The sequence below is a fragment of the Lactuca serriola genome, chromosome 8 (genome assembly GCF_051521515.1).
Source record: "Lactuca serriola cultivar US96UC23 chromosome 8, Lser_US96UC23_V15, whole genome shotgun sequence".
Taxonomy (NCBI): domain Eukaryota; kingdom Viridiplantae; phylum Streptophyta; class Magnoliopsida; order Asterales; family Asteraceae; genus Lactuca; species Lactuca serriola.
Window position 1 is genome coordinate 118377062 of NC_136415.1, and position 11943 is coordinate 118389004.

Here is an 11943-nt window from a genome sequence, read left to right on the forward strand (position 1 = left end):
TTTGATATTTTTGAGTTGTATTTCATATTGGTCACTATTTGGTGAATAGGTGATGGGTAGAGCTGATACTCGGAGCAGAGACCTATTTGGCTATTTGTCTAGTCTGAGAGGCGAGTTTTCCTCATTGTACTTATGTGTCGAAGGCATCAAAGTCGGCCTATTGAGTTTTATATCCTGGTTTAGAGGATGTTGCTACGATGAGTTGATTTCTTAGTACTGAGTTTTGGTATATAGAATGATGTTATGCGATAGTGATCTGTAGATCTGCTTATTAGTCTGGTGACTACTTATATGTTTATCTGTTGTTGTTATATGTTATTTTTTATGCACATGTCGACATAGTATGGTTGGGTTGAGGAGTATGGTTGGGTTGAGGCGTTCTTGTTGTGTATGGAAACCAATAAACCTGGGAGCAAGCCAAACATAAGTTGTGGGCCCAAGGGGCAAGCCAAACTTATGTTGTGGGCTCCGGAGTAAGCCAGACATGAGTTGTGGGCCAGAAGGCAAGCCATAATCATGATGTGGACTCAGGGGTAATCTAGTATGTTAGTTGTGTACGCAATATGCATGTTGTTATAGGTTGTATGGTGTTACTTTGGGGGAACTCATTGAGTTTTAGCTTAGAATTTCAATTTTATGTTTCAGGCACTTCGGATGATTGGGGCAAGGCGAAGACATGATCGTACACATCCTTCAATGATATATTTTGGGAGATTTTTTTGATCAGTTGAACTTGGTAGTATTTGTATTTGCACCTGATTTGATATGGTTTTGGTTGAAAACATTGGTTTCTTTTAAATTAAAAATGAAAACTTTTATCGTGATTTTTGGAATGTTACACTAGTTTTTTAGATATTTTACATTATGTTAAAATGGATGAGTATTTTTAATAGATGTTGCATTAATATTTTAGAATCGAAGGATGTTGGATTAGATTAATTAATATCATAACAGGTATAATACATTTTATACAATTTTATTTCAATTTTAATGTGAAATACAAAAAAATGGAAAATACCAAAACTAGCGATGCGTTTAGTGGCGACACTTGGTTATTACGACGGCATATTGCGTTAGCGGCTGCATTTGCAGTATTAGCGACAAAGCATCAACGGTGACCTTTTAGCGATGACGCATCGCTGCTAAAAGTATTAGCGGCGACAAATGTGACGTTTCGCGGCGACGGCTACCGCCGGTAATACTCTCATTTCTTATAGTGGTATAGCTTTTCTATTGGATGGGAGACTACTATTTCTCTAACATTTTCTCTGTGGATTGTTGTCCCGAAACATAGAACAAAACATGTATTATGTATTTTCTCTATTGTTTTTTTTCCATAAAAATTAGAGAAAACTACAACAAAGTCCTTACATATTGGCCTCATAATCGATTTAGTCATTACATCTTTTTTTTTTTTATTTAATTAAGTACCAAACACCAGTAATCGTATTTATTTTAAACCTTTTACAAGGTCAAAATTACACTTTTGGCCCAAATTTCAAAATTTATTACAAAATTGGTCCAAAATTTACACTTTTGACACAAATTTTAAATTTTGTTACAACTCTGGTCCAAAATATACCCTTTTGGACCAAATTTTAGAATTTTGTTATAAATTTATCCTAACTTTAGTTTTTTTTATAACTTTTTTCTCAAAATTTTGTTTTGAATATGTTTTTTTGTTATATCCCCTAACTCGTTGTACGATAATAATTAATTTAATCAAAAAATCAGTATATTCATTAAGTTAAAATATTTTTAGATCATAAACATATTGAATAATAATATTTTTGAATCACAAATATTTTAAATCAGCCTTATTTATATCATATTATGTTTAATATTTTTTTTAAAAACTTTTTAATATTTTAAAATAAAGTTTTGTGTCTAAAACACCTTATTTTAAAAAAATCTTTTTACATAGTAAGTAGAAGTATTCCTTAAATTTTTTTTTATAATTTTTGGAGAATTTTTTCCTAGGTTTTTATATAAATATATAAAAATTATTTTTTTTTCAAATTTTCATGATGGTGCTCATTTTGTAGCGAATTAAATTTTAAGAACTTTGGTTTTTTTAGAATTTTTTTTTCAGATAAAAAAAGTTATGGCCGAAAAATTAAACAGATGGAAAAAAATCCATCAGCCAATAAGGGCATGAACACTTGTCATGTTGGGGGGGACACGTGTCATTTCACACCCCCAAACCTGAACGGCGGAAACGTTCGGGGGCGGATGACTTCATGTGGTAACGTAACAAATGAATACATAGTAAAGAAAGCAATACAACCATCATATATATAATAGAAAGTTTACATTTGTCAAAAGTTACATGTTCAAAACCAATTACAATATGATGTCAAAATATGAGATTAAACTGGCGCCGCAGCATCCCTTCTTCAAAAGCATATTAGTACTTGAAATTACTGAATCCCTGGGACATACAAGTAATTTTGAAAGAGTAGATCAGCATTTAAGCTGGTGAGTTTCATAAGTATTAAATGACAATATTTGTATGAAATGAAATGTTTTGTTCTTGTTTGTTTGCTTCTAGAAAATCCTATATTTTCTACTAGTATAAATGTAGCCTTCTCTCAAGACCAATGTTTGTTTCTAGAAAATGTATGTAAGTATAAAATTTCCAATACGTCTGAAAAACCCCGTAAATCAATGTGTTTTCAATACTCCATGTGAGTTTTATAACCATGCTATTGACTAGAAATGCTTATACACAACGTTCTTCAGGCGTTGGAATGTTCTGACGTTTGTCACCCCAAATGGTGGACTGTAGCTAATAGTCAGGGCGCGGGTTGTCAAGCCCGTATAGATCTATACACAAACACCATGCTCCCCCTCCAAGGGATTCTGGTATATAATATAGGACTTGAAATGCGTACTCGAACGTACGTGAAGTTGATGTCTCACAAAACTTAGTATAAAACAAACAGATTTACGTGTGAAAATGTTTGTATAAATGATCATCCCCTAAGACTGGGATAGCTATGAAAAACGACGTGAAATCTTTAGATATGCATTTGACATTATTTTACCCTTTGCTCAACAGGATACAAATGGAGTAGAGTTTCGTAAACTATATATGTATATTTTTGATGTAGAAGACAAGTTTGTAAACAAAACATATATATGTATATTTTTGATGTAGAAGACAAGTTTGTAAACAAAACATATATATGTATATGGTTATATATATGTATAAATTTTAAAAGATGATTTGGTATGTTTCGTAATTGTTGTTCATATTCTTACGTTTTTATTAGAAACTTTGCATGAAATAATCCTTAAGTTTGATACTAAAGACCTTTTTGTACTTATCACTTTTGTAAAAATGGTAATTAAACATATTTAAATGATTGTGTTTTAACTTCCTTAATGTATAAACATTGCTCAAAAATGTTAGAAGGTGTTAATAAATCTATAAATCACTTTTGACAGTTTTACCCTTTACTGTCCCTATTTTTAGAAAACTCATAGAAAAATCCTCGTAAGTCAAAAACTGAATCCGTCACCTCTGAGAGTTTATAAAATGAGTCTACTTTGTTCCTAATTTTTATTATGATTTTTAGTGATCTCAAACTAGTGTGAAAATGAACATCTTCACAGACTGGTCCGAAATCACCTCTGAAATGACAGGTAGTTTTATAAAAATCGCCATAAATTGTAGAAAAATCTTATGAATGCGTGCGAGTAGTCATTAGAAAGGTATAAGCTTGAACTATTTTCATATTGTACAGTTTTGAAATATATTAAGTTTAAGATGGTCAAAACAGTCCGTGAACAGGACTCAACTTTTCTGTAGAAAGCTGTCATTTAAATTTAAGTTATGTTTAGTGTTCTAACTTGTATTCCCCCCCTTAAAACTTAAATAAAACATGAAAATGTAGGGGTATGAACTCACCTTATGTGAATACTTGAAGAATGGAAGGTTGAAGATGAACTTTTGGTTGTTGGTTTGATGCTCCAAAACAGCCACTCTTTTGGCTATGTTGCTGTCACGAAATTTCACAGCAAAAGAGTAAGAAAAAGGGTAGTTTACTCACTGTTTTGAATCAATACTTTTGAGTATCATAACAAGTAACTTCCAGGGATATTTGGTGGTAAAAATATCAAGCAAAAGGAAGGTGTAGATGGGTGAAATGGTGGCTGAAACACAAAAGGGACAGCAGCCCTTTTGTTCATGGTTTTGATGGCTTTGGAAGGAAGTTCTTATGCTTGAAAATAAGATGAAGGTTGAGAGTAATTCCCTGGAGTATTGGCTGGTCAAATGAGGGTAAAATGAAGATGAAATTTCGTGATTATGAAGGAGGAAAGAGTGGAAGAGGATAAGGGGACAAAACCTAGACTAGCTTGTGATGGGATGTGAGTTTAAGTGATGTGATCTTGTCTAGCCACTTGCTTGGGTGGTTGTTTAGAGATAGAGTTAGTTAACTAACTAACTACTAGTTATTTAGTTAGTTAGGAGTTCTAGTTAAGGAGAGGGAAGGTCTTAATCTTGAAAATTAGAAGAGGGATTAAGAAGCATTCTTAGTAAAATGTCTTAAGTGATTAAGCACTTATTAGTTAAGTTGGCACATATCTCCACCAATTCTCTTATCTTAATTGATTTAGAAATCATATTCCTTACATGAAATCACTTTAATTCATGACCCATTACTAGTCATTCACTAGATAATAATACATATATACAAATACATACATGTATACTTAGTATAAAATAACAATGTTGTTTTTGTGTATTTGAACTTTAATGTTTATGTTTTATTCTTTTTATTCAAAAACACTTAAATACGTTTTAATTATACCTTATAATAATTCATTTTATATTTTAATTTATTTAAATATAAAATTTATTGAGCAATGTATAATTTCGTAACATTTAACTGGTTAACCATATCGTTAAACACGTTTTGTCACTTTGGTTCGTATATTTGTCAAATTTAGATCCTTCACATCTATTAAGCAAACGTTCTACATAGAACCTAACTTACTTATCAACTAGAGACATGTTGATACAAAAATTAAGTTTGTTGTGTTTAAATGATGTTATATGCTAATTTCACAAACCGGTGATGGTTCGTAGTCATACATCATAACGAAATTTATCAATAGTTACTTGTTTTATATTTCACAATAACTTATTTAAATAAAAGAGGTTAAATTCCTTCAACCATTCTTAATAAAATACTCATATTGCTTAATAAGCAAAACATAGCATCGTACGATCGTTCCTATTTTTACCAATTGTTACATTCTCCCCTCGTTAAAAGAATTTCGCCCCGAAATTCAACTTGTATACGGGATATCACTAAACAATTGGGGGTGTTTCTTTTTCTTTTCATTTGATTCTCGTGTTCCCTAGTGAATTCAGGTCCTCGCTTGGCGTTCCAACGGGCCTTCACTATGGGTATGCGGCTTTGTTTCGTCCTTTTGACCTCCTGATCCATGATTTCCACCGGTTCTTCGATGAAGTTTAGACTCCCGTTGATTTCAATTTCATCCAGTGGAATAACAAGAGTCTCATCAGACAAGCTCTTCTTCCGATCCTGGGATGCCTTCAATCATTCACGGGTTTGAACAATCTTCTCTGTAGTTTCTCGTAAGATCTGGGGGCTGGTGAGAGTGTTGTTAGGAACTTGCCTATTAGCTATTTGTGTGTCACCTACCTCATCCCATCAAAGAGGTGATCTACACTTGCTTCTGCAGAGAGCTTCGAATGACGTGACCTTGATGTTAATGTAATAGTTTATGTTGTATAAGGATTCGATGAATGGTTCTTCCTCTTTGTCTTTCAGTTTGAGGGTGATAAAAAGGATTTCTTTAACGACTATTAAAAACACGAGGCGAATCGCCTGTCCCTTATCCAAAATGATAGATAGTGGTATACTATGCAGTCTCGCAATTTTCTTGTGATATGCTCCTGTCAGCTTTTCTATTTTTCTTTGTATCCTTGGTCGGTAGAAAGTGTGTGGGTTTGGTTGATTTGTCTACGATCGCTCAAGTGGTAGCATGTCCATCCACTATCCTGGGTAACTTTTCATGGAGTTCATGGTATGACTCATAACTGATTCATCTATCATCTCTTTGTGTTTATAAGTCGTATATAATTAAGATTGAAAAGACAGTCGAATCGGTGATTCTATTCTAAGCCCACATCCAAACAAGGAAATGGATTTAAAGCGGAATTACCAACCCTAAGTCTGTAGAATCTTAATTATATAGGGCTCCAATATATACACTTAGTAAGCATAGATTCACTAGTATGGGTCCATAGTCTCTACTTGAGTGGGGTGATTAACTTGGGTGAGATGGCATTTACAACAACCCTTTTCCGCAACTACTGCACTTAGGTTGATTTTTGAACTCGGGTTGCTGTACGGATGGTATTCCCAGGAGATTTTCTGGGAATATATCGAGAAGGTTATGGGCTTTTTCAACATCCATGATGTTTTTCTCTTCTTGTTTCTTATCCACAGCACGGGCTAGGACGACATGGTACCTCATGTGTAGGTACTTCTGAGTCTTGTTGTAAAAGGTGAGTCGGGGGATTGTGTCCGGTTTGTCGCCATAGACAACGAGGGTTCTATTACTCGATGGGTTTTGGCGAATGGACTTTTCGTAATATATGATATCGGTATGGTGAGGAAACTAACTAATACGTTGTTATAATGAAAATGTCGTAAATTTTTATTGTGACCGGTTTTAGGATGATTTGAATGAATTGGTTGATTTAGTGTTAGAGTGCACCCTATGTACACGTCTCTAGTACTTTTGATTATTCCAATTCTATTATAAATATTTCGTTTAAGTTTTTGAGGTTTTTGGTTGAGAAATTGATTAAATATACAACTCACAATACTCCTATCCGCGTTGCTATTATATAGTATCCATGAATATGTGCTATCGGGAATGAACGTACCGGAATCTCAGCGGGGTCTATTACTGCTTTCCCACGCTCTGTTGCTAAAACACTTCCGATGCTCCTGACATCTTTGTTTTTAGTCTCCGAGAACTCCTTTATGAAATGCCCTACTTCTCCACATCTGTAGCAAGTCCGACTCATCCCAGCTTTTGTGTTCTGGGCGGTCTGTTGAGCCGGCACCCTACAGAAATCTGTGGTATGCCCTTTTCATTACAGTCCTTGCAGTGCATTTCCCTGCACTTTCCTTTGTGATGAAAGCTACACTTGGTGCATTTTGGTAGGTTTCCAACATATGGTCTTGTCGGCACTGAGGTAGTAGGGATGGTGGTGGTATGGAATGTCACTGTTTGTTGTCTTTTTGGTAGGTCCTTGATTTGGGGCGTCGTTGCAGGAACATACTCGGGGTGTCCCTGGTTGTTATTACAATTGGAACTTTCGGCGCCGTTCCCGCTTTTGTTTTTGTTGTTAGCGCCGAGTTGTGCCATGACTGTTGTCACGACGGCTGTTACCGCAATTTGAAACGTTGTAGGGTCTATTTATAGAACTAGTGTTGCACCAGTATGCTGATTACCTTCATGTGTCAGCATGATTCTATTTCACGAGTGGCCTCCTCTGTTCTCAGTTCTGTGATGATTATCCAGGTTGTAGCTGTAAGGGTTCTTTGTCCTATAACGACTATCTCTTTTTCTAAGGAGTGTAGGTGATCTGTATTGTTCTCTTGATGTGCTTGTCGGTCTATGGGTGCTATGGCCCTAAGTATGGTGCAGTGAGTTTATGTCGGTTGTGGATCATCGGTTGTCCTCTCCAGTCTATATGTGTGGCTAGGTAGTTAATTGCGGGTTGCTTCCTAAAATGTGAGGTGGAGGTTCTCACACCCCTCTTGATAGGGTAAGGTTTATTGATGGTATCTCCCGGACTTCTTTCACCATCTGGTCCCTTCTAGGAAATCTTCTTCTGGATCCTTCTTGATCCATCTATTGGCTTCGGTGGCAGGATAGTAGGGGTCTGTGTGGAGATGAAGTTTAGCTGATATGCCTATGCGAGAATAGGGGTAAGAAGCATATGAAGAATCTAACTGTGTGGTTCTATTGTAACGCAAAATACTCCTATAGTATTTTAAATTCTTGTGTTTGATTCTAGTAACGGTTTGGTAAGTTTTGACTTGTTGCTTACTACGATCATTCCTCGATATACGTCGGTCCAATCTCGGGCAAATATAGTTGATCACGCTATATTTGTCCAAAATCTGATTACATATATAGATTCTTAATCGTAGTGTCAACTTGTCTAAATACTTGTTGTATAGTTAGATATCATGAAAATAATTTGTTGTATGCATGTAGTTGTACTTAAATGAACTATCAATTTAAGTTAAGCGTAACGCTGTTTAAGCGTAAAAAGAAAAATGTTTTGTCAGAGAGTATTAGTCCCTTAAGCATTTATAGTTTGTATATCTTATGTGGTTCGATATACTTAGTTCACTATAAACATTGCTCTGATACCAATCTTTCACACCCCCAAACCTGAACAGCGGAAACGTTCGGGGGCGGATGACTTCATGTGGTAACGTAACAAATGAATACATAGTAAAGAAAGCAATACAACCATCATATATATAATAGAAAGTTTACATTTGTCAAAAGTTACATGTTCAAAACCAATTACAATATGATGTCAAAATATGAGATTAAACTGGCGCCGCAGCATCCCTTCTTCAAAAGCATATTAGTACCTGAAATTACTGAATCCCTGGGACATACAAGTAATTTTGAAAGAGTAGATCAGCATTTAAGCTGGTGAGTTTCATAAGTATTAAATGACAATATTTGTATGAAATGAAATGTTTTGTTCTTGTTTGTTTGCTTCTAGAAAATCCTATATTTTCTACTAGTATAAATGTAGCCTTCTCTCAAGACCAATGTTTGTTTCTAGAAAATGTATGTAAGTATAAAATTTCCAATACGTCTGAAAAACCCCGTAAATCAATGTGTTTTCAATACTCCATGTGAGTTTTATAACCATGCTATTGACTAGAAATGCTTATACACAACGTTCTTCAGGCGTTGGAATGTTCTGACGTTTGTCACCCCAAATGGTGGACTGTAGCTAATAGTCAGGGCGCGGGTTGTCAAGCCCGTATAGATCTATACACAAACACCATGCTCCCCCTCCAAGGGATTCTGGTATATAATATAGGACTTGAAATGCGTACTCGAACGTACGTGAAGTTGATGTCTCACAAAACTTAGTATAAAACAAACAGATTTACGTGTGAAAATGTTTGTATAAATGATCATCCCCTAAGACTGGGATAGCTATGAAAAACGACGTGAAATCTTTAGATATGCATTTGACATTATTTTACCCTTTGCTCAACAGGATACAAATGGAGTAGAGTTTCGTAAACTATATATGTATATTTTTGATGTAGAAGACAAGTTTGTAAACAAAACATATATATGTATATTTTTGATGTAGAAGACAAGTTTGTAAACAAAACATATATATGTATATGGTTATATATATGTATAAATTTTAAAAGATGATTTGGTATGTTTCGTAATTGTTGTTCATATTCTTACGTTTTTATTAGAAACTTTGCATGAAATAATCCTTAAGTTTGATACTAAAGACCTTTTTGTACTTATCACTTTTGTAAAAATGGTAATTAAACATATTTAAATGATTGTGTTTTAACTTCCTTAATGTATAAACATTGCTCAAAAATGTTAGAAGGTGTTAATAAATCTATAAACCACTTTTGACAGTTTTACCCTTTACTGTCCCTATTTTTAGAAAACTCATAGAAAAATCCTCGTAAGTCAAAAACTGAATCCGTCACCTCTGAGAGTTTATAAAATGAGTCTACTTTGTTCCTAATTTTTATTATGATTTTTAGTGATCTCAAACTCGTGTGAAAATGAACATCTTCACAGACTGGTCCGAAATCACTTCTGAAATGACAGGCAGTTTTATAAAAATCGCCATAAATTGTAGAAAAATCGTATGAATGCGTGCGAGTAGTCATTAGAAAGGTATAAGCTTGAACTATTTGCATATTGTACAGTTTTGAAGTATATTAAGTTTAAGATGGTCAAAACAGTCCGTGAACGGGACTCAACTTTTCTGTAGAAAGCTGTCATTTAAATTTAAGTTATGTTTAGTGTTCTAACTTGTATTCCCCCCTTAAAACTTAAATAAAACATGAAAATGTAGGGGTATGAACTCACCTTATGTGAATACTTGAAGAATGGAAGGTTGAAGATGAACTTTTGGTTGTTGGTTTGATGCTCCAAAACAGCCACTCTTTTGGCTATGTTGCTGTCACGAAATTTCACAGCAAAAGAGCAAGAAAAAAGGTAGTTTACTCACTGTTTTGAATCAATACTTTTGAGTATCATAACAAGTAACTTCCAGGGATATTTGGTGGTAAAAATATCAAGCAAAAGGAAGGTGTAGATGGGTGAAATGGTGGCTGAAACACAAAAGGGATAGCAGCCCTTTAGTTCATGGTTTTGATGGCTTTGGAAGGAAGTTCTTATGCTTGAAAATAAGATGAAGGTTGAGAGTAATTCCCTGGAGTATTAGCTGGTCAAATGAGGGTAAAATGAAGATGAAACTTCAAGATGAAATTTCGTGATTATGAAGGAGGAAAGAGTGGAAGAGGATAAGGGGACAAAACCTAGACTAGCTTGTGATGGGATGTGAGTTTAAGTGATGTGATCTTGTCTAGCCACTTGCTTGGGTGGTTGTTTAGAGATAGAGTTAGTTAACTAACTAATTACTAGTTATTTAGTTAGTTAGGAGTTCTAGTTAAGGAGAGGGAAGGTCTTAATCTTGAAAATTAGAAGAGGGATTAAGAAGCATTCTTAGTAAAATGTCTTAAGTGATTAAGCACTTATTAGTTAAGTTGGCACATATCTCCACCAATTCTCTTATCTTAATTGATTTAGAAATCATATTCCTTACATGAAATCACTTTAATTCATGACCCATTACTAGTCATTCACTAGATAATAATACATATATACAAATACATACATGTATACTTAGTATAAAATAACAATGTTGTTTTTGTGTATTTGAACTTTAATGTTTATGTTTTATTCTTTTTATTCAAAAACACTTAAATACGTTTTAATTATACCTTATAATAATTCATTTTATATTTTAATTTATTTAAATATAAAATTTATTGAGCAATGTATAATTTCGTAACATTTAACTGGTTAACCATATCGTTAAACACGTTTTGTCACTTTGGTTCGTATATTTGTCAAATTTAGATCCTTCACATCTATTAAGCAAACGTTCTACATAGAACCTAACTTACTTATCAACTAGAGACATGTTGATACAAAAATTAAGTTTGTTGTGTTTAAATGATGTTATATGCTAATTTCACAAACCGGTGATGGTTCGTAGTCATACATCATAACGAAATTTATCAATAGTTACTTGTTTTATATTTCACAATAACTTATTTAAATAAAAGAGGTTAAATTCCTTCAACCATTCTTAATAAAATACTCATATTGCTTAATAATCAAAACATATCATCGTACGATCGTTCCTATTTTTACCAATTGTTACATGTCAGCGTCTGGAGATGCCATACGGTCAATTTTTTTCCTGTTTTTTTCTTTTAATCTTTTTGCTCTTGTCACTTGTACCTTCCAATTAATTAACATTTACTTGAAATTATAAAAAAACTCACAATTCATTACCAAAGTGTCATATCGCTGCGAGATTTTGATGATAAAGAAAATCAAATCTGGGCCATTTATTTTTTCAATCATAAGGAAAAAATTACCCAGTGATTCCTACCATTTTTTGAGTTCCTACCTTATCATATATATATATATATATATATATATATATATATATATATATATATATATATATATGTATATATATATATATGTGTGTGTGTGTGTGTTTGTGTGTGTGTGTGTGTGTGAAAAATAAAAAATGGGTCATGTTAACATGTCGTCGCGGATGTATTAAGC

The 11943-nt window shown here is 33.7% G+C and overlaps 1 long non-coding RNA gene across 1 annotated transcript; it reads right to left on the reverse strand.

Annotated features, from left to right (window-relative positions):
* Positions 1-8525: 8525 nt before the first annotated feature.
* Positions 8526-10261, reverse strand: LOC145065679 (uncharacterized). Its single transcript, XR_013688510.1, has 2 exons — positions 10165-10261; positions 8526-8683 (listed from the first exon to the last, which is right to left on the reverse strand). It is a non-coding gene; the product is annotated as an uncharacterized LOC145065679 (long non-coding RNA).
* Positions 10262-11943: the final 1682 nt, after the last annotated feature.